The sequence below is a fragment of the Triturus cristatus genome, chromosome 5_2 (genome assembly GCF_964204655.1).
Source record: "Triturus cristatus chromosome 5_2, aTriCri1.1, whole genome shotgun sequence".
NCBI lineage: Eukaryota > Metazoa > Chordata > Amphibia > Caudata > Salamandridae > Triturus > Triturus cristatus.
This window is the reverse complement of record NC_140588.1, coordinates 554,366,572-554,392,730: the sequence shown is the minus strand read 5'-3', so window position 1 is coordinate 554,392,730 and position 26,159 is coordinate 554,366,572. Positions and strand designations below refer to the sequence as shown.

Below are 26,159 nucleotides of genomic sequence, written 5' to 3'. Positions count from 1 at the left end.
TATAAACATATAGATTATAAAAATAAATATAATTAGTGGAGGTGAAAATCATGAACAGTTGTTGCCTCTCAGCATTTGAAACATGAGTTTCTACTTCTTTCTCTTTTATATGTCCTGAAATTGAGATAGTCACTTTTTACTCAGTATTGATCCAACAATACAGTTGATGTATACAAAGCATATCATATGATTTGTGAATAAAGTTCAAAAATGAGAATTTGATCAGTACCTGTGATGCCTCCGACCAAAAGCTTATATTTTACGATTGGAGATCAACTGTTGTAAATCAGCATGAAAAACATTTTCTTTTCACGATTTCGATACTAATATAAAACAACATTTTTACTAGCTGAATGAGATCATCATTTGGGTTCCTCTATGTTGGATTGAAGAAAACTTCTCATTCAAAATGTGCTATTTTCGCCTTATCAATAGCGGGAAAGCTTAAAAAAGTGATGCTGTGAATCACCCGTCTGAAATGCGTTTGAGAAAATCAGGATATGATTTTATAATGGCTAACTACTTTGTGAAGAAATTTGATGTCAAAGTATTGTAAAGTTTGTATTGATGTAACTTGTTCAAGCTGATGGACATTTTGAAAGCATTCAATAATTGACTCTTTCAACCTACTGGTGTTGGATTTGAGCTATCAATGAACAAAGATGAAGAAATGGAAAAGCTCAAGAGTAATAAAAAAAGTCCCTCCAAGGTTTCAAATCGGATCATTGGATGCAAAGTCCAAATTGCCAACCATTGCTCTATCGAGCCACCCATGCAGGAGACAGAGACATTGCTTCAGTAGTCTGGAAATGTAGACTGTTTTATTATGCTACAGGCAAAGATGAACATTGTGATATAACTTTTATATTCAGATAAACATTTGAATATTTAACACTTTTATAGAGAATATAGCTGAAAAGAATCAAATCACATTAAATCTCTATCCACTATGACCATTCAAATGAGATATCTTTTTATCAATATAAGAGAAGGACATCACTGATGCGCTCTCTTTTGTCTCAATGGAAAAGGCACTCTTGTGTGAGAGGGTTCCATGGTGTAATGGTTAGCACTCTGGACTCTGAATCCAGCGATCCGAGTTCAAATCTCGGTGGGACCTACTACAATAATGAGATTCACTGTTTAACTCATTTTTTAGAATTTGGTCTAGAAAAAACCTAATATCAATGTTTTATACTGATGCGTATGAACGCATAAGTATGTATAGATGCATACATAGCTTTATCCATCTAGATAGCTGTTAGACAATATGAACATATCAATTATTCATAAACATAAATATTGAAGCTGAACCTAGAAACTGTTCTTTCACATCCACATTGTAAACATGAGTTTATTTTCCTTTCTCATCTATATGGCCAGTAATGAGATAGTTCATTTTTGCTGATTTCTTAGCTGACAACATGCTGGACTTACACAGTGCATTTCATTGTGAATTTCTTTGAAAGTGAATTTCAGATTCACACCTTTGACATGTCTTTCAAAAGATTCAACTTTATTGGTTGTGGATTTACTGTTGAAAATCAGTGTGTAAAATCTTTGTACGTCTGAATTTCAAGATTATTATTCAAACTGCACATCTTCGGTCCCCGTAATACAAAGTTTGACTCCTCAAGTTTTGTTTTAATGAATGCTTTGCAATTAAAAAGTTCCTTGTTCCCCTTATCAATAACAGTAAGATTTTAAAAAGTAATGTCGTGCATCAAGCCCCTGTGATGAGTTTGAGAAACCAGAGTGAGTTTGTAAAATCTCTCATTATTTTGAGCCATTTAGTTTCCAGGTATTGTAAAAATTCTATTATTTGCTCACATCTAGTAAACTTTTAGAGTATAATCAATAAATTCATTTTTCACCCTACCGGTATTAGATATGTGATATTAATGAATACACTTGAAAGAAAATGATTTGGTCAAGAGTCATAAAATGGTCCCACCGAGATTTGAACTCGGATCATTGGATTCAAAGTCCAAAGTGCTAACCATTACACCATGGAACCTCCCATGTGAAAGGAGTGCAAACTGCTGCAGCAATGTGGAAATGTCAAAGTTTTTAATATTCTACTGTCAAAGAGAAACTGAATTGGATTGCTTTCCTATTCTGGTAAACTTTTGCATATTGAACTATGTTGGGGAAGGATGTTGCCCAAAAGACTCAAATAACGTTATAACTCTGTTGAACAGTGGTTTTTATGTGAGATAATATTTTTTAATGAAAGATAAGTTGCCCCCTGAGGCAAATCTCTTCTGTCAAAATGGAAAGCTCACCCTGGTACGGGAGGGTGGATGGTGTCGTGGTTAGCACTCTGGACTCTGAAAACAGGGATCTGAGTACAAATTTCAGTGGGACTTATCTGAACATTACAATTTTCTTTTCCATTCAGTTCTTAAAAGTTTTATTTGGAACAACATCACATTTACTTATAAACATGTAAAAATCAACCTGTACATATGTATCTCTGTATATATAGCTATATGTCTCTGTATATTTATAGGAACATATAAACATATAGATTATAAAAATAAATATAATTAGTGGAGGTGAAAATCATGAACAGTTGTTGCCTCTCAGCATTTGAAACATGAGTTTCTACTTCTTTCTCTTTTATATGTCCTGAAATTGAGATAGTCACTTTTTACTCAGTATTGATCCAACAATACAGTTGATGTATACAAAGCATATCATATGATTTGTGAATAAAGTTCAAAAATGAGAATTTGATCAGTACCTGTGATGCCTCCGACCAAAAGCTTATATTTTACGATTGGAGATCAACTGTTGTAAATCAGCATGAAAAACATTTTCTTTTCACGATTTCGATACTAATATAAAACAACATTTTTACTAGCTGAATGAGATCATCATTTGGGTTCCTCTATGTTTGATTGAAGAAAACTTCTCATTCAAAATGTGCTATTTTCGCCTTATCAATAGCGGGAAAGCTTAAAAAAGTGATGCTGTGAATCACCCGTCTGAAATGCGTTTGAGAAAATCAGGATATGATTTTATAATGGCTAACTACTTTGTGAAGAAATTTGATGTCAAAGTATTGTAAAGTTTGTATTGATGTAACTTGTTCAAGCTGATGGACATTTTGAAAGCATTCAATAATTGACTCTTTCAACCTACTGGTGTTGGATTTGAGCTATCAATGAACAAAGATGAAGAAATGGAAAAGCTCAAGAGTAATAAAAAAAGTCCCTCCAAGGTTTCAAATCGGATCATTGGATGCAAAGTCCAATTTGCCAACCATTGCTCTATCGAGCCACCCATGCAGGAGACAGAGACATTGCTTCAGTAGTCTGGAAATGTAGACTGTTTTATTATGCTACAGGCAAAGATGAACATTGTGATATAACTTTTATATTCAGATAAACATTTGAATATTTAACACTTTTATAGAGAATACAGCTGAAAAGAATCAAATCACATTAAATCTCTATCCACTATGACCATTCAAATGAGATATCTTTTTATCAATATAAGAGAAGGACATCACTGATGCGCTCTCTTTTGTCTCAATGGAAAAGGCACTCTTGTGTGAGAGGGTTCCATGGTGTAATGGTTAGCACTCTGGACTCTGAATCCAGCGATCCGAGTTCAAATCTCGGTGGGACCTACTACAATAATGAGATTCACTGTTTAACTCATTTTTTAGAATTTGGTCTAGAAAAAACCTAATATCAATGTTTTATACTGATGCGTATGAACGCATAAGTATGTATAGATGCATACATAGCTTTATCCATCTAGATAGCTGTTAGACAATATGAACATATCAATTATTCATAAACATAAATATTGAAGCTGAACCTAGAAACTGTTCTTTCACATCCACATTGTAAACATGAGTTTATTTTCCTTTCTCATCTATATGGCCAGTAATGAGATAGTTCATTTTTGCTGATTTCTTAGCTGACAACATGCTGGACTTACACAGTGCATTTCATTGTGAATTTCTTTGAAAGTGAATTTCAGATTCACACCTTTGACATGTCTTTCAAAAGATTCAACTTTATTGGTTGTGGATTTACTGTTGAAAATCAGTGTGTAAAATCTTTGTACGTCTGAATTTCAAGATTATTATTCAAACTGCACATCTTCGGTCCCCGTAATACAAAGTTTATGTCCTCAAGTTTTGTTTTAATGAATGCTTTGCAATTAAAAAGTTCCTTGTTCCCCTTATCAATAACAGTAAGATTTTAAAAAGTAATGTCGTGCATCAAGCCCCTGTGATGAGTTTGAGAAACCAGAGTGAGTTTGTAAAATCTCTCATTATTTTGAGCCATTTAGTTTCCAGGTATTGTAAAAATTCTATTATTTGCTCACATCTAGTAAACTTTTAGAGTATAATCAATAAATTAATTTTTCACCCTACCGGTATTAGATATGTGATATTAATGAATACACTTGAAAGAAAATGATTTGGTCAAGAGTCATAAAATGGTCCCACCGAGATTTGAACTCGGATCATTGGATTCAAAGTCCAAAGTGCTAACCATTACACCATGGAACCTCCCATGTGAAAGAAGTGCAAACTGCTGCAGCAATGTGGAAATGTCAAAGTTTTTAATATTCTACTGTCAAAGAGAAACTGAATTGGATTGCTTTCCTATTCTGGTAAACTTTTGCATATTGAACTATGTTGGGGAAGGATGTTGCCCAAAAGACTCAAATAACGGTATAACTCTGTTGAACAGTGGTTTTTATGTGAGATAATATTTTTCAATGAAAGATAAGTTGCCCCCTGAGGCAAATCTCTTCTGTCAAAATGGAAAGCTCACCCTGGTACGGGAGGGTGGATGGTGTCGTGGTTAGCACTCTGGACTCTGAAAACAGGGATCTGAGTACAAATTTCAGTGGGACTTATCTGAACATTACAATTTTCTTTTCCATTCAGTTCTTAAAAGTTTTATTTGGAACAACATCACATTTACTTATAAACATGTAAAAATCAACCTGTACATATGTATCTCTGTATATATAGCTATATGTCTCTGTATATTTATAGGAACATATAAACATATAGATTATAAAAATAAATATAATTAGTGGAGGTGAAAATCATGAACAGTTGTTGCCTCTCAGCATTTGAAACATGAGTTTCTACTTCTTTCTCTTTTATATGTCCTGAAATTGAGATAGTCACTTTTTACTCAGTATTGATCCAACAATACAGTTGATGTATACAAAGCATATCATATGATTTGTGAATAAAGTTCAAAAATGAGAATTTGATCAGTACCTGTGATGCCTCCGACCAAAAGCTTATATTTTACGATTGGAGATCAACTGTTGTAAATCAGCATGAAAAACATTTTCTTTTCACGATTTCGATACTAATATAAAACAACATTTTTACTAGCTGAATGAGATCATCATTTGGGTTCCTCTATGTTTGATTGAAGAAAACTTCTCATTCAAAATGTGCTATTTTCGCCTTATCAATAGCGGGAAAGCTTAAAAAAGTGATGCTGTGAATCACCCGTCTGAAATGCGTTTGAGAAAATCAGGATATGATTTTATAATGGCTAACTACTTTGTGAAGAAATTTGATGTCAAAGTATTGTAAAGTTTGTATTGATGTAACTTGTTCAAGCTGATGGACATTTTGAAAGCATTCAATAATTGACTCTTTCAACCTACTGGTGTTGGATTTGAGCTATCAATGAACAAAGATGAAGAAATGGAAAAGCTCAAGAGTAATAAAAAAAGTCCCTCCAAGGTTTCAAATCGGATCATTGGATGCAAAGTCCAAATTGCCAACCATTGCTCTATCGAGCCACCCATGCAGGAGACAGAGACATTGCTTCAGTAGTCTGGAAATGTAGACTGTTTTATTATGCTACAGGCAAAGATGAACATTGTGATATAACTTTTATATTCAGATAAACATTTGAATATTTAACACTTTTATAGAGAATATAGCTGAAAAGAATCAAATCACATTAAATCTCTATCCACTATGACCATTCAAATGAGATATCTTTTTATCAATATAAGAGAAGGACATCACTGATGCGCTCTCTTTTGTCTCAATGGAAAAGGCACTCTTGTGTGAGAGGGTTCCATGGTGTAATGGTTAGCACTCTGGACTCTGAATCCAGCGATCCGAGTTCAAATCTCGGTGGGACCTACTACAATAATGAGATTCACTGTTTAACTCATTTTTTAGAATTTGGTCTAGAAAAAACCTAATATCAATGTTTTATACTGATGCGTATGAACGCATAAGTATGTATAGATGCATACATAGCTTTATCCATCTAGATAGCTGTTAGACAATATGAACATATCAATTATTCATAAACATAAATATTGAAGCTGAACCTAGAAACTGTTCTTTCACATCCACATTGTAAACATGAGTTTATTTTCCTTTCTCATCTATATGGCCAGTAATGAGATAGTTCATTTTTGCTGATTTCTTAGCTGACAACATGCTGGACTTACACAGTGCATTTCATTGTGAATTTCTTTGAAAGTGAATTTCAGATTCACACCTTTGACATGTCTTTCAAAAGATTCAACTTTATTGGTTGTGGATTTACTGTTGAAAATCAGTGTGTAAAATCTTTGTACGTCTGAATTTCAAGATTATTATTCAAACTGCACATCTTCGGTCCCCGTAATACAAAGTTTGACTCCTCAAGTTTTGTTTTAATGAATGCTTTGCAATTAAAAAGTTCCTTGTTCCCCTTATCAATAACAGTAAGATTTTAAAAAGTAATGTCGTGCATCAAGCCCCTGTGATGAGTTTGAGAAACCAGAGTGAGTTTGTAAAATCTCTCATTATTTTGAGCCATTTAGTTTCCAGGTATTGTAAAAATTCTATTATTTGCTCACATCTAGTAAACTTTTAGAGTATAATCAATAAATTCATTTTTCACCCTACCGGTATTAGATATGTGATATTAATGAATACACTTGAAAGAAAATGATTTGGTCAAGAGTCATAAAATGGTCCCACCGAGATTTGAACTCGGATCATTGGATTCAAAGTCCAAAGTGCTAACCATTACACCATGGAACCTCCCATGTGAAAGGAGTGCAAACTGCTGCAGCAATGTGGAAATGTCAAAGTTTTTAATATTCTACTGTCAAAGAGAAACTGAATTGGATTGCTTTCCTATTCTGGTAAACTTTTGCATATTGAACTATGTTGGGGAAGGATGTTGCCCAAAAGACTCAAATAACGTTATAACTCTGTTGAACAGTGGTTTTTATGTGAGATAATATTTTTTAATGAAAGATAAGTTGCCCCCTGAGGCAAATCTCTTCTGTCAAAATGGAAAGCTCACCCTGGTACGGGAGGGTGGATGGTGTCGTGGTTAGCACTCTGGACTCTGAAAACAGGGATCTGAGTACAAATTTCAGTGGGACTTATCTGAACATTACAATTTTCTTTTCCATTCAGTTCTTAAAAGTTTTATTTGGAACAACATCACATTTACTTATAAACATGTAAAAATCAACCTGTACATATGTATCTCTGTATATATAGCTATATGTCTCTGTATATTTATAGGAACATATAAACATATAGATTATAAAAATAAATATAATTAGTGGAGGTGAAAATCATGAACAGTTGTTGCCTCTCAGCATTTGAAACATGAGTTTCTACTTCTTTCTCTTTTATATGTCCTGAAATTGAGATAGTCACTTTTTACTCAGTATTGATCCAACAATACAGTTGATGTATACAAAGCATATCATATGATTTGTGAATAAAGTTCAAAAATGAGAATTTGATCAGTACCTGTGATGCCTCCGACCAAAAGCTTATATTTTACGATTGGAGATCAACTGTTGTAAATCAGCATGAAAAACATTTTCTTTTCACGATTTCGATACTAATATAAAACAACATTTTTACTAGCTGAATGAGATCATCATTTGGGTTCCTCTATGTTTGATTGAAGAAAACTTCTCATTCAAAATGTGCTATTTTCGCCTTATCAATAGCGGGAAAGCTTAAAAAAGTGATGCTGTGAATCACCCGTCTGAAATGCGTTTGAGAAAATCAGGATATGATTTTATAATGGCTAACTACTTTGTGAAGAAATTTGATGTCAAAGTATTGTAAAGTTTGTATTGATGTAACTTGTTCAAGCTGATGGACATTTTGAAAGCATTCAATAATTGACTCTTTCAACCTACTGGTGTTGGATTTGAGCTATCAATGAACAAAGATGAAGAAATGGAAAAGCTCAAGAGTAATAAAAAAAGTCCCTCCAAGGTTTCAAATCGGATCATTGGATGCAAAGTCCAAATTGCCAACCATTGCTCTATCGAGCCACCCATGCAGGAGACAGAGACATTGCTTCAGTAGTCTGGAAATGTAGACTGTTTTATTATGCTACAGGCAAAGATGAACATTGTGATATAACTTTTATATTCAGATAAACATTTGAATATTTAACACTTTTATAGAGAATATAGCTGAAAAGAATCAAATCACATTAAATCTCTATCCACTATGACCATTCAAATGAGATATCTTTTTATCAATATAAGAGAAGGACATCACTGATGCGCTCTCTTTTGTCTCAATGGAAAAGGCACTCTTGTGTGAGAGGGTTCCATGGTGTAATGGTTAGCACTCTGGACTCTGAATCCAGCGATCCGAGTTCAAATCTCGGTGGGACCTACTACAATAATGAGATTCACTGTTTAACTCATTTTTTAGAATTTGGTCTAGAAAAAACCTAATATCAATGTTTTATACTGATGCGTATGAACGCATAAGTATGTATAGATGCATACATAGCTTTATCCATCTAGATAGCTGTTAGACAATATGAACATATCAATTATTCATAAACATAAATATTGAAGCTGAACCTAGAAACTGTTCTTTCACATCCACATTGTAAACATGAGTTTATTTTCCTTTCTCATCTATATGGCCAGTAATGAGATAGTTCATTTTTGCTGATTTCTTAGCTGACAACATGCTGGACTTACACAGTGCATTTCATTGTGAATTTCTTTGAAAGTGAATTTCAGATTCACACCTTTGACATGTCTTTCAAAAGATTCAACTTTATTGGTTGTGGATTTACTGTTGAAAATCAGTGTGTAAAATCTTTGTACGTCTGAATTTCAAGATTATTATTCAAACTGCACATCTTCGGTCCCCGTAATACAAAGTTTGAGTCCTCAAGTTTTGTTTTAATGAATGCTTTGCAATTAAAAAGTTCCTTGTTCCCCTTATCAATAACAGTAAGATTTTAAAAAGTAATGTCGTGCATCAAGCCCCTGTGATGAGTTTGAGAAACCAGAGTGAGTTTGTAAAATCTCTCATTATTTTGAGCCATTTAGTTTCCAGGTATTGTAAAAATTCTATTATTTGCTCACATCTAGTAAACTTTTAGAGTATAATCAATAAATTAATTTTTCACCCTACCGGTATTAGATATGTGATATTAATGAATACACTTGAAAGAAAATGATTTGGTCAAGAGTCATAAAATGGTCCCACCGAGATTTGAACTCGGATCATTGGATTCAAAGTCCAAAGTGCTAACCATTACACCATGGAACCTCCCATGTGAAAGAAGTGCAAACTGCTGCAGCAATGTGGAAATGTCAAAGTTTTTAATATTCTACTGTCAAAGAGAAACTGAATTGGATTGCTTTCCTATTCTGGTAAACTTTTGCATATTGAACTATGTTGGGGAAGGATGTTGCCCAAAAGACTCAAATAACGGTATAACTCTGTTGAACAGTGGTTTTTATGTGAGATAATATTTTTCAATGAAAGATAAGTTGCCCCCTGAGGCAAATCTCTTCTGTCAAAATGGAAAGCTCACCCTGGTACGGGAGGGTGGATGGTGTCGTGGTTAGCACTCTGGACTCTGAAAACAGGGATCTGAGTACAAATTTCAGTGGGACTTATCTGAACATTACAATTTTCTTTTCCATTCAGTTCTTAAAAGTTTTATTTGGAACAACATCACATTTACTTATAAACATGTAAAAATCAACCTGTACATATGTATCTCTGTATATATAGCTATATGTCTCTGTATATTTATAGGAACATATAAACATATAGATTATAAAAATAAATATAATTAGTGGAGGTGAAAATCATGAACAGTTGTTGCCTCTCAGCATTTGAAACATGAGTTTCTACTTCTTTCTCTTTTATATGTCCTGAAATTGAGATAGTCACTTGTTACTCAGTATTGATCCAACAATACAGTTGATGTATACAAAGCATATCATATGATTTGTGAATAAAGTTCAAAAATGAGAATTTGATCAGTACCTGTGATGCCTCCGACCAAAAGCTTATATTTTACGATTGGAGATCAACTGTTGTAAATCAGCATGAAAAACATTTTCTTTTCACGATTTCCATACTAATATAAAACAACATTTTTACTAGCTGAATGAGATCATCATTTGGGTTCCTCTATGTTTGATTGAAGAAAACTTCTCATTCAAAATGTGCTATTTTCGCCTTATCAATAGCGGGAAAGCTTAAAAAAGTGATGCTGTGAATCACCCGTCTGAAATGCGTTTGAGAAAATCAGGATATGATTTTATAATGGCTAACTACTTTGTGAAGAAATTTGATGTCAAAGTATTGTAAAGTTTGTATTGATGTAACTTGTTCAAGCTGATGGACATTTTGAAAGCATTCAATAATTGACTCTTTCAACCTACTGGTGTTGGATTTGAGCTATCAATGAACAAAGATGAAGAAATGGAAAAGCTCAAGAGTAATAAAAAAAGTCCCTCCAAGGTTTCAAATCGGATCATTGGATGCAAAGTCCAAATTGCCAACCATTGCTCTATCGAGCCACCCATGCAGGAGACAGAGACATTGCTTCAGTAGTCTGGAAATGTAGACTGTTTTATTATGCTACAGGCAAAGATGAACATTGTGATATAACTTTTATATTCAGATAAACATTTGAATATTTAACACTTTTATAGAGAATATAGCTGAAAAGAATCAAATCACATTAAATCTCTATCCACTATGACCATTCAAATGAGATATCTTTTTATCAATATAAGAGAAGGACATCACTGATGCGCTCTCTTTTGTCTCAATGGAAAAGGCACTCTTGTGTGAGAGGGTTCCATGGTGTAATGGTTAGCACTCTGGACTCTGAATCCAGCGATCCGAGTTCAAATCTCGGTGGGACCTACTACAATAATGAGATTCACAGTTTAACTCATTTTTTAGAATTTGGTCTAGAAAAAACCTAATATCAATGTTTTATACTGATGCGTATGAACGCATAAGTATGTATAGATGCATACATAGCTTTATCCATCTAGATAGCTGTTAGACAATATGAACATATCAATTATTCATAAACATAAATATTGAAGCTGAACCTAGAAACTGTTCTTTCACATCCACATTGTAAACATGAGTTTATTTTCCTTTCTCATCTATATGGCCAGTAATGAGATAGTTCATTTTTGCTGATTTCTTAGCTGACAACATGCTGGACTTACACAGTGCATTTCATTGTGAATTTCTTTGAAAGTGAATTTCAGATTCACACCTTTGACATGTCTTTCAAAAGATTCAACTTTATTGGTTGTGGATTTACTGTTGAAAATCAGTGTGTAAAATCTTTGTACGTCTGAATTTCAAGATTATTATTCAAACTGCACATCTTCGGTCCCCGTAATACAAAGTTTATGTCCTCAAGTTTTGTTTTAATGAATGCTTTGCAATTAAAAAGTTCCTTGTTCCCCTTATCAATAACAGTAAGATTTTAAAAAGTAATGTCGTGCATCAAGCCCCTGTGATGAGTTTGAGAAACCAGAGTGAGTTTGTAAAATCTCTCATTATTTTGAGCCATTTAGTTTCCAGGTATTGTAAAAATTCTATTATTTGCTCACATCTAGTAAACTTTTAGAGTATAATCAATAAATTAATTTTTCACCCTACCGGTATTAGATATGTGATATTAATGAATACACTTGAAAGAAAATGATTTGGTCAAGAGTCATAAAATGGTCCCACCGAGATTTGAACTCGGATCATTGGATTCAAAGTCCAAAGTGCTAACCATTACACCATGGAACCTCCCATGTGAAAGAAGTGCAAACTGCTGCAGCAATGTGGAAATGTCAAAGTTTTTAATATTCTACTGTCAAAGAGAAACTGAATTGGATTGCTTTCCTATTCTGGTAAACTTTTGCATATTGAACTATGTTGGGGAAGGATGTTGCCCAAAAGACTCAAATAACGGTATAACTCTGTTGAACAGTGGTTTTTATGTGAGATAATATTTTTCAATGAAAGATAAGTTGCCCCCTGAGGCAAATCTCTTCTGTCAAAATGGAAAGCTCACCCTGGTACGGGAGGGTGGATGGTGTCGTGGTTAGCACTCTGGACTCTGAAAACAGGGATCTGAGTACAAATTTCAGTGGGACTTATCTGAACATTACAATTTTCTTTTCCATTCAGTTCTTAAAAGTTTTATTTGGAACAACATCACATTTACTTATAAACATGTAAAAATCAACCTGTACATATGTATCTCTGTATATATAGCTATATGTCTCTGTATATTTATAGGAACATATAAACATATAGATTATAAAAATAAATATAATTAGTGGAGGTGAAAATCATGAACAGTTGTTGCCTCTCAGCATTTGAAACATGAGTTTCTACTTCTTTCTCTTTTATATGTCCTGAAATTGAGATAGTCACTTTTTACTCAGTATTGATCCAACAATACAGTTGATGTATACAAAGCATATCATATGATTTGTGAATAAAGTTCAAAAATGAGAATTTGATCAGTACCTGTGATGCCTCCGACCAAAAGCTTATATTTTACGATTGGAGATCAACTGTTGTAAATCAGCATGAAAAACATTTTCTTTTCACGATTTCCATACTAATATAAAACAACATTTTTACTAGCTGAATGAGATCATCATTTGGGTTCCTCTATGTTTGATTGAAGAAAACTTCTCATTCAAAATGTGCTATTTTCGCCTTATCAATAGCGGGAAAGCTTAAAAAAGTGATGCTGTGAATCACCCGTCTGAAATGCGTTTGAGAAAATCAGGATATGATTTTATAATGGCTAACTACTTTGTGAAGAAATTTGATGTCAAAGTATTGTAAAGTTTGTATTGATGTAACTTGTTCAAGCTGATGGACATTTTGAAAGCATTCAATAATTGACTCTTTCAACCTACTGGTGTTGGATTTGAGCTATCAATGAACAAAGATGAAGAAATGGAAAAGCTCAAGAGTAATAAAAAAAGTCCCTCCAAGGTTTCAAATCGGATCATTGGATGCAAAGTCCAAATTGCCAACCATTGCTCTATCGAGCCACCCATGCAGGAGACAGAGACATTGCTTCAGTAGTCTGGAAATGTAGACTGTTTTATTATGCTACAGGCAAAGATGAACATTGTGATATAACTTTTATATTCAGATAAACATTTGAATATTTAACACTTTTATAGAGAATATAGCTGAAAAGAATCAAATCACATTAAATCTCTATCCACTATGACCATTCAAATGAGATATCTTTTTATCAATATAAGAGAAGGACATCACTGATGCGCTCTCTTTTGTCTCAATGGAAAAGGCACTCTTGTGTGAGAGGGTTCCATGGTGTAATGGTTAGCACTCTGGACTCTGAATCCAGCGATCCGAGTTCAAATCTCGGTGGGACCTACTACAATAATGAGATTCACTGTTTAACTCATTTTTTAGAATTTGGTCTAGAAAAAACCTAATATCAATGTTTTATACTGATGCGTATGAACGCATAAGTATGTATAGATGCATACATAGCTTTATCCATCTAGATAGCTGTTAGACAATATGAACATATCAATTATTCATAAACATAAATATTGAAGCTGAACCTAGAAACTGTTCTTTCACATCCACATTGTAAACATGAGTTTATTTTCCTTTCTCATCTATATGGCCAGTAATGAGATAGTTCATTTTTGCTGATTTCTTAGCTGACAACATGCTGGACTTACACAGTGCATTTCATTGTGAATTTCTTTGAAAGTGAATTTCAGATTCACACCTTTGACATGTCTTTCAAAAGATTCAACTTTATTGGTTGTGGATTTACTGTTGAAAATCAGTGTGTAAAATCTTTGTATGTCTGAATTTCAAGATTATTATTCAAACTGCACATCTTCGGTCCCCGTAATACAAAGTTTGAGTCCTCAAGTTTTGTTTTAATGAATGCTTTGCAATTAAAAAGTTCCTTGTTCCCCTTATCAATAACAGTAAGATTTTGAAAAGTAATGTCGTGCATCAAGCCCCTGTGATGAGTTTGAGAAACCAGAGTGAGTTTGTAAAATCTCTCATTATTTTGAGCCATTTAGTTTCCAGGTATTGTAAAAATTCTATTATTTGCTCACATCTAGTAAACTTTTAGAGTATAATCAATAAATTAATTTTTCACCCTACCGGTATTAGATATGTGATATTAATGAATACACTTGAAAGAAAATGATTTGGTCAAGAGTCATAAAATGGTCCCAGCGAGATTTGAACTCGGATCATTGGATTCAAAGTCCAAAGTGCTAACCATTACACCATGGAACCTCCCATGTGAAAGAAGTGCAAACTGCTGCAGCAATGTGGAAATGTCAAAGTTTTTAATATTCTGCTGTCAAAGAGAAACTGAATTGGATTGCTTTCCTATTCTGGTAAACTTTTGCATATTGAACTATGTTGGGGAAGGATGTTGCCCAAAAGACTCAAATAACGGTATAACTCTGTTGAACAGTGGTTTTTATGTGAGATAATATTTTTCAATGAAAGATAAGTTGCCCCCTGAGGCAAATCTCTTCTGTCAAAATGGAAAGCTCACCCTGGTACGGGAGGGTGGATGGTGTCGTGGTTAGCACTCTGGACTCTGAAAACAGGGATCTGAGTACAAATTTCAGTGGGACTTATCTGAACATTACAATTTTCTTTTCCATTCAGTTCTTAAAAGTTTTATTTGGAACAACATCACATTTACTTATAAACATGTAAAAATCAACCTGTACATATGTATCTCTGTATATATAGCTATATGTCTCTGTATATTTATAGGAACATATAAACATATAGATTATAAAAATAAATATAATTAGTGGAGGTGAAAATCATGAACAGTTGTTGCCTCTCAGCATTTGAAACATGAGTTTCTACTTCTTTCTCTTTTATATGTCCTGAAATTGAGATAGTCACTTTTTACTCAGTATTGATCCAACAATACAGTTGATGTATACAAAGCATATCATATGATTTGTGAATAAAGTTCAAAAATGAGAATTTGATCAGTACCTGTGATGCCTCCGACCAAAAGCTTATATTTTACGATTGGAGATCAACTGTTGTAAATCAGCATGAAAAACATTTTCTTTTCACGATTTCCATACTAATATAAAACAACATTTTTACTAGCTGAATGAGATCATCATTTGGGTTCCTCTATGTTTGATTGAAGAAAACTTCTCATTCAAAATGTGCTATTTTCGCCTTATCAATAGCGGGAAAGCTTAAAAAAGTGATGCTGTGAATCACCCGTCTGAAATGCGTTTGAGAAAATCAGGATATGATTTTATAATGGCTAACTACTTTGTGAAGAAATTTGATGTCAAAGTATTGTAAAGTTTGTATTGATGTAACTTGTTCAAGCTGATGGACATTTTGAAAGCATTCAATAATTGACTCTTTCAACCTACTGGTGTTGGATTTGAGCTATCAATGAACAAAGATGAAGAAATGGAAAAGCTCAAGAGTAATAAAAAAAGTCCCTCCAAGGTTTCAAATCGGATCATTGGATGCAAAGTCCAAATTGCCAACCATTGCTCTATCGAGCCACCCATGCAGGAGACAGAGACATTGCTTCAGTAGTCTGGAAATGTAGACTGTTTTATTATGCTACAGGCAAAGATGAACATTGTGATATAACTTTTATATTCAGATAAACATTTGAATATTTAACACTTTTATAGAGAATATAGCTGAAAAGAATCAAATCACATTAAATCTCTATCCACTATGACCATTCAAATGAGATATCTTTTTATCAATATAAGAGAAGGACATCACTGATGCGCTCTCTTTTGTCTCAATGGAAAAGGCACTCTTGTGTGAGAGGGTTCCATGGTGTAATGGTTAGCACTCTGGACTCTGAATCCAGCGATCCGAGTTCAAATCTCGGTGGGACCTACTACAATAATGAGATTCACTGTTTAACTCATTTTTTAGAATTTGGTCTAGAAAAAACCTAATATCAATGTTTTATACTGATGCGTATGAACGCATAAGTATGTATAGATGCATACATAGCTTTATCCATCTAGATAGCTGTTAGACAATATGAACATATCAATTATTCATAAACATAAATATTGAAGCTGAACCTAGAAACTGTTCTTTCACATCCACATTGTAAACATGAGTTTATTTTCCTTTCTCATCTATATGGCCAGTAATGAGATAGTTCATTTTTGCTGATTTCTTAGCTGACAACATGCTCGACTTACACAGTGCATTTCATTGTGAATTTCTTTGAAAGTGAATTTCAGATTCACACCTTTGACATGTCTTTCAAAAGATTCAACTTTATTGGTTGTGGATTTACTGTTGAAAATCAGTGTGTAAAATCTTTGTACGTCTGAATTTCAAGATTATTATTCAAACTGCACATCTTCGGTCCCCGTAATACAAAGTGTGAGTCCTCAAGTTTTGTTTTAATGAATGCTTTGCAATTAAAAAGTTCCTTGTTCCCCTTATCAATAACAGTAAGATTTTAAAAAGTAATGTCGTGCATCAAGCCCCTGTGATGAGTTTGAGAAACCAGAGTGAGTTTGTAAAATCTCTCATTATTTTGAGCCATTTAGTTTCCAGGTATTGTAAAAATTCTATTATTTGCTCACATCTAGTAAACTTTTAGAGTATAATCAATAAATTAATTTTTCACCCTACCGGTATTAGATATGTGATATTAATGAATACACTTGAAAGAAAATGATTTGGTCAAGAGTCATAAAATGGTCCCACCGAGATTTGAACTCGGATCATTGGATTCAAAGTCCAAAGTGCTAACCATTACACCATGGAACCTCCCATGTGAAAGAAGTGCAAACTGCTGCAGCAATGTGGAAATGTCAAAGTTTTTAATATTCTACTGTCAAAGAGAAACTGAATTGGATTGCTTTCCTATTCTGGTAAACTTTTGCATATTGAACTATGTTGGGGAAGGATGTTGCCCAAAAGACTCAAATAACGGTATAACTCTGTTGAACAGTGGTTTTTATGTGAGATAATATTTTTCAATGAAAGATAAGTTGCCCCCTGAGGCAAATCTCTTCTGTCAAAATGGAAAGCTCACCCTGGTACGGGAGGGTGGATGGTGTCGTGGTTAGCACTCTGGACTCTGAAAACAGGGATCTGAGTACAAATTTCAGTGGGACTTATCTGAACATTACAATTTTCATTTCCATTCAGTTCTTAAAAGTTTTATTTGGAACAACATCACATTTACTTATAAACATGTAAAAATCAACCTGTACATATGTATCTCTGTATATATAGCTATATGTCTCTGTATATTTATAGGAACATATAAACATATAGATTATAAAAATAAATATAATTAGTGGAGGTGAAAATCATGAACAGTTGTTGCCTCTCAGCATTTGAAACATGAGTTTCTACTTCTTTCTCTTTTATATGTCCTGAAATTGAGATAGTCACTTTTTACTCAGTATTGATCCAACAATACAGTTGATGTATACAAAGCATATCATATGATTTGTGAATAAAGTTCAAAAATGAGAATTTGATCAGTACCTGTGATGCCTCCGACCAAAAGCTTATATTTTACGATTGGAGATCAACTGTTGTAAATCAGCATGAAAAACATTTTCTTTTCACGATTTCCATACTAATATAAAACAACATTTTTACTAGCTGAATGAGATCATCATTTGGGTTCCTCTATGTTTGATTGAAGAAAACTTCTCATTCAAAATGTGCTATTTTCGCCTTATCAATAGCGGGAAAGCTTAAAAAAGTGATGCTGTGAATCACCCGTCTGAAATGCGTTTGAGAAAATCAGGATATGATTTTATAATGGCTAACTACTTTGTGAAGAAATTTGATGTCAAAGTATTGTAAAGTTTGTATTGATGTAACTTGTTCAAGCTGATGGACATTTTGAAAGCATTCAATAATTGACTCTTTCAACCTACTGGTGTTGGATTTGAGCTATCAATGAACAAAGATGAAGAAATGGAAAAGCTCAAGAGTAATAAAAAAAGTCCCTCCAAGGTTTCAAATCGGATCATTGGATGCAAAGTCCAAATTGCCAACCATTGCTCTATCGAGCCACCCATGCAGGAGACAGAGACATTGCTTCAGTAGTCTGGAAATGTAGACTGTTTTATTATGCTACAGGCAAAGATGAACATTGTGATATAACTTTTATATTCAGATAAACATTTGAATATTTAACACTTTTATAGAGAATATAGCTGAAAAGAATCACATCACATTAAATCTCTATCCACTATGACCATTCAAATGAGATATCTTTTTATCAATATAAGAGAAGGACATCACTGATGCGCTCTCTTTTGTCTCAATGGAAAAGGCACTCTTGTGTGAGAGGGTTCCATGGTGTAATGGTTAGCACTCTGGACTCTGAATCCAGCGATCCGAGTTCAAATCTCGGTGGGACCTACTACAATAATGAGATTCACTGTTTAACTCATTTTTTAGAATTTGGTCTAGAAAAAACCTAATATCAATGTTTTATACTGATGCGTATGAACGCATAAGTATGTATAGATGCATACATAGCTTTATCCATCTAGATAGCTGTTAGACAATATGAACATATCAATTATTCATAAACATAAATATTGAAGCTGAACCTAGAAACTGTTCTTTCACATCCACATTGTAAACATGAGTTTATTTTCCTTTCTCATCTATATGGCCAGTAATGAGATAGTTCATTTTTGCTGATTTCTTAGCTGACAACATGCTGGACTTACACAGTGCATTTCATTGTGAATTTCTTTGAAAGTGAATTTCAGATTCACACCTTTGACATGTCTTTCAAAAGATTCAACTTTATTGGTTGTGGATTTACTGTTGAAAATCAGTGTGTAAAATCTTTGTATGTCTGAATTTCAAGATTATTATTCAAACTGCACATCTTCGGTCCCCGTAATACAAAGTTTGAGTCCTCAAGTTTTGTTTTAATGAATGCTTTGCAATTAAAAAGTTCCTTGTTCCCCTTATCAATAACAGTAAGATTTTAAAAAGTAATGTCGTGCATCAAGCCCCTGTGATGAGTTTGAGAAACCAGAGTGAGTTTGTAAAATCTCTCATTATTTTGAGCCATTTAGTTTCCAGGTATTGTAAAAATTCTATTATTTGCTCACATCTAGTAAACTTTTAAAGTATAATCAATAAATTAATTTTTCACCCTACCGGTATTAGATATGTGATATTAATGAATACACTTGAAAGAAAATGATTTGGTCAAGAGTCATAAAATGGTCCCACCGAGATTTGAACTCGGATCATTGGATTCAAAGTCCAAAGTGCTAACCATTACACCATGGAACCTCCCATGTGAAAGAAGTGCAAACTGCTGCAGCAATGTGGAAATGTCAAAGTTTTTAATATTCTACTGTCAAAGAGAAACTGAATTGGATTGCTTTCCTATTCTGGTAAACTTTTGCATATTGAACTATGTTGGGGAAGGATGTTGCCCAAAAGACTCAAATAACGGTATAACTCTGTTGAACAGTGGTTTTTATGTGAGATAATATTTTTCAATGAAAGATAAGTTGCCCCCTGAGGCAAATCTCTTCTGTCAAAATGGAAAGCTCACCCTGGTACGGGAGGGTGGATGGTGTCGTGGTTAGCACTCTGGACTCTGAAAACAGGGATCTGAGTACAAATTTCAGGTGGACTTATCTGAACATTACAATTTTCTTTTCCATTCAGTTCTTAAAAGTTTTATTTGGAACAACATCACATTTACTTATAAACATGTAAAAATCAACCTGTACATATGTATCTCTGTATATATAGCTATATGTCTCTGTATATTTATAGGAACATATAAACATATAGATTATAAAAATAAATATAATTAGTGGAGGTGAAAATCATGAACAGTTGTTGCCTCTCAGCATTTGAAACATGAGTTTCTACTTCTTTCTCTTTTATATGTCCTGAAATTGAGATAGTCACTTTTTACTCAGTATTGATCCAACAATACAGTTGATGTATACAAAGCATATCATATGATTTGTGAATAAAGTTCAAAAATGAGAATTTGATCAGTACCTGTGATGCCTCCGACCAAAAGCTTATATTTTACGATTGGAGATCAACTGTTGTAAATCAGCATGAAAAACATTTTCTTTTCACGATTTCCATACTAATATAAAACAACATTTTTACTAGCTGAATGAGATCATCATTTGGGTTCCTCTATGTTTGATTGAAGAAAACTTCTCATTCAAAATGTGCTATTTTCGCCTTATCAATAGCGGGAAAGCTTAAAAAAGTGATGCTGTGAATCACCCGTCTGAAATGCGTTTGAGAAAATCAGGATATGATTTTATAATGGCTAACTACTTTGTGAAGAAATTTGATGTCAAAGTATTGTAAAGTTTGTATTGATGTAACTTGTTCAAGCTGATGGACATTTTGAAAGCATTCAATAATTGACTCTTTCAACCTACTGGTGTTGGATTTGAGCTATCAATGAACAAAGATGAAGAAATGGAAAAGCTCAAGAGTAATAAAAAAAGTCCCTCCAAGGTTTCAAATCGGATCATTGGATGCAAAGTCCAAATTGCCAACCATTGCTCTATCGAGCCACCCATGCAGGAGACAGAGACATTGCTTCAGTAGTCTGGAAATGTAGACTGTTTTATTATGCTACAGGCAAAGATGAACATTGTGATATAACTTTTATATTCAGATAAACATTTGAATATTTAACACTTTTATAGAGAATATAGCTGAAAAGAATCAAATCACATTAAATCTCTATCCACTATGACCATTCAAATGAGATATCTTTTTATCAATATAAGAGAAGGACATCACTGATGCGCTCTCTTTTGTCTTTTGTCCCGGGGCCTAAAGGATACAAAGCGCGGGAGCCCAAGCTTAGTTTAAAAAAATTATTTGTCCTGATTCACGGAGTGAGCTAAAGAATGATGATGGATTAAATCCAGATCAATTGACTGAGGGTGAGTGCTTGCAATGTTCAACACTCCGTCCATCATCCCCTTTGGTTTTGCTTTGTTCGCCCTAAGTTGGCAGGGTATGCCCAGACGTGGGTCCCTTGCTCACTTTGCCACTGGATTCAAGCTAGCCTGGCTGATGACTGCTGATTAGCCAGAAACCGGTCCCAGGATGCTAGTTTCCGGTCCAGGTAAGACATGGCTTGGCAATTCGGGCTGGACTGTTCCCATGAGGCACAGGGTCAGACTGATTTACTTTTGGCCATGTCTGAACTTGGGTGGCAGAGTGAGCTAAAGAATGATGATAGATTAACCCAGATCAGTTGACTGGGGGGGAGTGCTTGCAATGTTCAACACTCCGTCCATCATCCCCTTTGGTTTTGCTTTGTTCGCCCTACGTTGGCAGGGTATGCCTGTAGAGGTGGGCCTTACCAAGGCCCACCGGTGCCGGGTTCACCCTTCTTTGCGTTCTAGTCCTTGGACCAACAAATAGAGATTGGCACGGAAGCTGTAATATCAAAACAATAGTTTATTAAAACCTCATGAGTGGAACTACATCTATACAGAACCCTCAGGCAATGTATGAGGTAGTACAAGGAGTACAGAAACCATGGGCCTTTTATACCCACTTTGTAGCTGAGTAAGCATGAGAGCTCAAAAGGAGGCGGTATTAGTATACACAAGAATAGCTATTCACATATATGGAGTAACAGAAAATACTTAGTCAGCAAAGTGGGAGGGGAGACTAAACTGCTTACATCAGTTAAAATAGCCTGACAGTTATATTTCCAACAGGTGCATTCTAGCAGCTACAGCCCTTTCTGAGCATGTGCAGTGCTCTGGCCCAGTACTGAAGGAGTTTACATATGTTGATGACTCAGGTGAAATAGAGAAGCAGGCAACAGTGAAGATGGAAGAAGCACATGTCGAGCACATGGTTAACTAAAATGGATGCAAAAACAAAATGGCTTCAGATCATGCTAACAGTGATCTCTGCCAACTCCCACATGCCCAGATGTGGTCCCTTGCTCACTTTGCCACTGGATTCAAGCTAGCCTGGCTGATGACGGCTGATAAGCCAGAAACCTGTCCCGGGATGCTTGTTTCTGTCCAGGGAAGACATGGCTTGGCAGTTCGGGCAGGACTGTTCCCATGAGGCACAGGGTCAGACTGATTTGCATATGGCCATGTCTGAACTGGGGTGGGGGAATGAGCTAAAGAATGATGATGGATTAAACCCAGATCAGTTGATTGGGGGTGAGTGCTTGCAGTGTTCAACACTCCTTCCATCATCCCCTTTGGTTTTACTTTGCTCGTCCTAAGTTGTCAGGATATGCCCAGATGTGGGTCCCTTGCTCACTTTGAAACTGGATTCAAGCTAGCCTAGCTGATAACAGCAGATTGCCAGAAACCGGTCCCAAGATGCTTGTTTCCGGTCCAGGGAAGACATGGCTTGGCAGTTCGGGCTGGACCGTTCCCATGAGGCACAGGGTCAGTCAGGCTGATTTGCATATGGCCAAGTCTGAACTGGGGTGGCGGAGTGAGCTAAAGAATGATGATGGATTAAACCCAGATCAGTTGACTGGGGGTGAGTGCTTGCAATGTTCAACACTCCATCCATCATCCCCTTTGGTTTTGCCTGATTCACGGATCCAGCGTAAATCCTGCCCAAAAAAATTTTTTAAATGCTTTTTTGGGGGCGTGGCTTGGAAGCCAAGTATGGCGGATGTGACCTAGCAGAGCTCAGTCTACCTGAGCCTGAATCCGCTGATGTTCGACATCGATCCTGACCCCAGTCTTTTTAAAGACTGTGCTGCAGCTAGCGAATACGTTGCCGCACAGCAGGGGGCTGGATTATGCAGCCATATTGCCTCAGATCGTAGGGGACCGCGTTACCCCCGCATACAATCTGTAAGTCCCGTGGAGGTAGCGGGCCTCAGCATCTAATTTTTTCATTGCCCCCTGAACATGGCCCACCCCGGGGCCTAAAGGATACAAAGCGCAGGAGCCCAATCTTCGTTTTAAAAAACAAATTTGGCTGGATTCATGGATACCGCCCAAATCCTGCCAAAACAAAAAAAAAAACATTTTTAGGCCCTGGGGGTCCCTATGGGCAACCCAGGAAATTGCTGGAGCTGGCCCTGGGGGGTGGCGGTTCCTGGGGCTGCAGGGGGCGCCATGGCTCTCCTGCATTACACCTACATAGCTCCAGAGAGGTGATGGTTCCTGGGGCTGTGGCGGGCCAGGTAGCCTCCCTCATTTGTTGTATAAGCCCTGGGGAGGTGGCATCCTGGGGCTGTGTGGGGAGCAGGAGCCCTCCCATGCCTTTTCCATATAAATTAAGTCCCACGGAGTTGGCGGTCCCTGAGGCTGCGGGGACCGTGTAGCCCCCGCATACAATCTATATGTCCTGTGGTGGTAGCGGGCCCCCGCATCTAATTTTTTCATTGCGCCCTGGACATGGCCCACCCCGGGGCCTAAAGGATCAAAGCGCAGAAGCCCAATCTTCATTTAAAAAAACAATTCGGCTCAATTCATAGATACAGCCCTGCCTATTATGAACATAGACTAGTGGAGGTAGTGGTCCCCGATGCTTTGTGGGGGGGTGGAGCCACCCCTCACTCTATTTTGTAACATAGGGAGGTGGTTGTCCCCGGGGCTGAGTGGAGTGGCAGGAGCCCCCCCCAAACATTATAATATACATGGCCCCGGAGAGGTGGCGGTCCCCAGGGCTGTGGGTGGCCCCGTGGCCCTCCCGTATTACACATACATAGCCCTGGGGAGGTGGTGATCCCCAGGGCTGCGGGGCTCTGTGGCTCCCCTGCATGACACATACATAGCCCCAGGGCAGTGGCGGTCCCCGGGGCTGTGGGGAGCCCTCCCACATTATACATACATAGGCCCGGGGAGGTGGCGATCCTTGGGGTTGTGGGGGGGCCACTTAGCCCCCCGTATTCATTGTATAAGCCCTGGGGAGGTGGCTGTCCCCAGGGCTGTGGGGGGGCCTGTGGTCCTCCTGTATTACACATACATAGCCCTGGGTAGGTGGTGGTACCCGGGGCTGCGTGGGGTGGCAGGAGCCCCCCCACACGCATCATAATATACATAGCCCCAGGGAGTCCCTGGGACTGTGGAGGGCCCCGAGGCCCTCCTGCATTACATATACATATCTCTGGGGAGGTGGTGGTCCCCGGGGCTGCGGGGTCCCCGTGGCTTCCCTTCATGACACATGCATAGCCCCAGGGAGGTGGTGGTCCCCGGGGCTGCAGAGGGCTCCCTGGCCCTCCTGCATTACACATACATAGTGCCGGGGAGGTGAAGGTTCCTGGGGCTGTGGGGGGCCAGGTAGCTTTCCCTCATTCGTTGTATAAGCCCTGGGGAGGTGGCATCACGGGGCTGTGTGGGGGGGCAGGAGCCCTCCCATGCATTTTCCATATAAATTAAGTTCCACTGAGTTGGCGGTCCCCGGGGCTGTGAGGACCACGTTGCCCACCACATACAATCTATAAGTCCAGTGGAGGTAGTAGGCCCCAGCATCTCATTTTTGACTCTTTCAACCTACTGGTGTTGGATTTGAGCTATCAATGAACAAAGATGAAGAAATGGAAAAGCTCAAGAGTAATAAAAAAAGTCCCTCCAAGGTTTCAAATCGGATCATTGGATGCAAAGTCCAAATTGCCAACCATTGCTCTATCGAGCCACCCATGCAGGAGACAGAGACATTGCTTCAGTAGTCTGGAAATGTAGACTGTTTTATTATGCTACAGGCAAAGATGAACATTGTGATATAACTTTTATATTCAGATAAACATTTGAATATTTAACACTTTTATAGAGAATATAGCTGAAAAGAATCAAATCACATTAAATCTCTATCCACTATGACCATTCAAATGAGATATCTTTTTATCAATATAAGAGAAGGACATCACTGATGCGCTCTCTTTTGTCTCAATGGAAAAGGCACTCTTGTGTGAGAGGGTTCCATGGTGTAATGGTTAGCACTCTGGACTCTGAATCCAGCGATCCGAGTTCAAATCTCGGTGGGACCTACTACAATAATGAGATTCACTGTTTAACTCATTTTTTAGAATTTAGTCTAGAAAAAACCTAATATCAATGTTTTATACTGATGCGTATGAACGCATAAGTATGTATAGATGCATACATAGCTTTATCCATCTAGATAGCTGTTAGACAATATGAACATATCAATTATTCATAAACATAAATATTGAAGCTGAACCTAGAAACTGTTCTTTCACATCCACATTGTAAACATGAGTTTATTTTCCTTTCTCATCTATATGGCCAGTAATGAGATAGTTCATTTTTGCTGATTTCTTAGCTGACAACATGCTGGACTTACACAGTGCATTTCATTGTGAATTTCTTTGAAAGTGAATTTCAGATTCACACCTTTGACATGTCTTTCAAAAGATTCAACTTTATTGGTTGTGGATTTACTGTTGAAAATCAGTGTGTAAAATCTTTGTATGTCTGAATTTCAAGATTATTATTCAAACTGCACATCTTCGGTCCCCGTAATACAAAGTTTGAGTCCTCAAGTTTTGTTTTAATGAATGCTTTGCAATTAAAAAGTTCCTTGTTCCCCTTATCAATAACAGTAAGATTTTAAAAAGTAATGTCGTGCATCAAGCCCCTGTGATGAGTTTGAGAAACCAGAGTGAGTTTGTAAAATCTCTCATTATTTTGAGCCATTTAGTTTCCAGGTATTGTAAAAATTCTATTATTTGCTCACATCTAGTAAACTTTTAGAGTATAATCAATAAATTAATTTTTCACCCTACCGGTATTAGATATGTGATATTAATGAATACACTTGAAAGAAAATGATTTGGTCAAGAGTCATAAAATGGTCC

The 26,159-nt window shown here is 36.3% G+C and overlaps 17 non-coding genes across 17 annotated transcripts; 9 read left to right on the top strand and 8 right to left on the bottom strand.

Annotated features, from left to right (window-relative positions):
* Positions 1 to 1,048: 1,048 nt before the first annotated feature.
* On the top strand, positions 1,049 to 1,120 carry TRNAQ-CUG (transfer RNA glutamine (anticodon CUG)). The gene has a single exon. It is a non-coding gene; the product is annotated as a tRNA-Gln (tRNA).
* An 825-nt stretch (positions 1,121 to 1,945) lies between these two features.
* Positions 1,946 to 2,017, bottom strand: TRNAQ-UUG (transfer RNA glutamine (anticodon UUG)). Its single transcript has one exon. It is a non-coding gene; the product is annotated as a tRNA-Gln (tRNA).
* Positions 2,018 to 3,565: 1,548 nt separating this feature from the next.
* On the top strand, positions 3,566 to 3,637 carry TRNAQ-CUG (transfer RNA glutamine (anticodon CUG)). The gene has a single exon. It is a non-coding gene; the product is annotated as a tRNA-Gln (tRNA).
* Positions 3,638 to 4,462: 825 nt separating this feature from the next.
* On the bottom strand, positions 4,463 to 4,534 carry TRNAQ-UUG (transfer RNA glutamine (anticodon UUG)). The gene has a single exon. It is a non-coding gene; the product is annotated as a tRNA-Gln (tRNA).
* A 1,548-nt stretch (positions 4,535 to 6,082) lies between these two features.
* On the top strand, positions 6,083 to 6,154 carry TRNAQ-CUG (transfer RNA glutamine (anticodon CUG)). Its single transcript has one exon. It is a non-coding gene; the product is annotated as a tRNA-Gln (tRNA).
* Positions 6,155 to 6,979: 825 nt separating this feature from the next.
* Positions 6,980 to 7,051, bottom strand: TRNAQ-UUG (transfer RNA glutamine (anticodon UUG)). Its single transcript has one exon. It is a non-coding gene; the product is annotated as a tRNA-Gln (tRNA).
* A 1,548-nt stretch (positions 7,052 to 8,599) lies between these two features.
* Positions 8,600 to 8,671, top strand: TRNAQ-CUG (transfer RNA glutamine (anticodon CUG)). Its single transcript has one exon. It is a non-coding gene; the product is annotated as a tRNA-Gln (tRNA).
* An 825-nt stretch (positions 8,672 to 9,496) lies between these two features.
* Positions 9,497 to 9,568, bottom strand: TRNAQ-UUG (transfer RNA glutamine (anticodon UUG)). Its single transcript has one exon. It is a non-coding gene; the product is annotated as a tRNA-Gln (tRNA).
* A 1,548-nt stretch (positions 9,569 to 11,116) lies between these two features.
* TRNAQ-CUG (transfer RNA glutamine (anticodon CUG)) lies at positions 11,117 to 11,188 on the top strand. The gene has a single exon. It is a non-coding gene; the product is annotated as a tRNA-Gln (tRNA).
* An 825-nt stretch (positions 11,189 to 12,013) lies between these two features.
* TRNAQ-UUG (transfer RNA glutamine (anticodon UUG)) lies at positions 12,014 to 12,085 on the bottom strand. Its single transcript has one exon. It is a non-coding gene; the product is annotated as a tRNA-Gln (tRNA).
* Positions 12,086 to 13,633: 1,548 nt separating this feature from the next.
* TRNAQ-CUG (transfer RNA glutamine (anticodon CUG)) lies at positions 13,634 to 13,705 on the top strand. The gene has a single exon. It is a non-coding gene; the product is annotated as a tRNA-Gln (tRNA).
* An 825-nt stretch (positions 13,706 to 14,530) lies between these two features.
* Positions 14,531 to 14,602, bottom strand: TRNAQ-UUG (transfer RNA glutamine (anticodon UUG)). The gene has a single exon. It is a non-coding gene; the product is annotated as a tRNA-Gln (tRNA).
* Positions 14,603 to 16,150: 1,548 nt separating this feature from the next.
* Positions 16,151 to 16,222, top strand: TRNAQ-CUG (transfer RNA glutamine (anticodon CUG)). Its single transcript has one exon. It is a non-coding gene; the product is annotated as a tRNA-Gln (tRNA).
* An 825-nt stretch (positions 16,223 to 17,047) lies between these two features.
* Positions 17,048 to 17,119, bottom strand: TRNAQ-UUG (transfer RNA glutamine (anticodon UUG)). Its single transcript has one exon. It is a non-coding gene; the product is annotated as a tRNA-Gln (tRNA).
* A 1,548-nt stretch (positions 17,120 to 18,667) lies between these two features.
* Positions 18,668 to 18,739, top strand: TRNAQ-CUG (transfer RNA glutamine (anticodon CUG)). The gene has a single exon. It is a non-coding gene; the product is annotated as a tRNA-Gln (tRNA).
* An 825-nt stretch (positions 18,740 to 19,564) lies between these two features.
* Positions 19,565 to 19,636, bottom strand: TRNAQ-UUG (transfer RNA glutamine (anticodon UUG)). The gene has a single exon. It is a non-coding gene; the product is annotated as a tRNA-Gln (tRNA).
* Positions 19,637 to 25,256: 5,620 nt separating this feature from the next.
* TRNAQ-CUG (transfer RNA glutamine (anticodon CUG)) lies at positions 25,257 to 25,328 on the top strand. The gene has a single exon. It is a non-coding gene; the product is annotated as a tRNA-Gln (tRNA).
* The last annotated feature ends 831 nt before the right edge of the window (positions 25,329 to 26,159 follow it).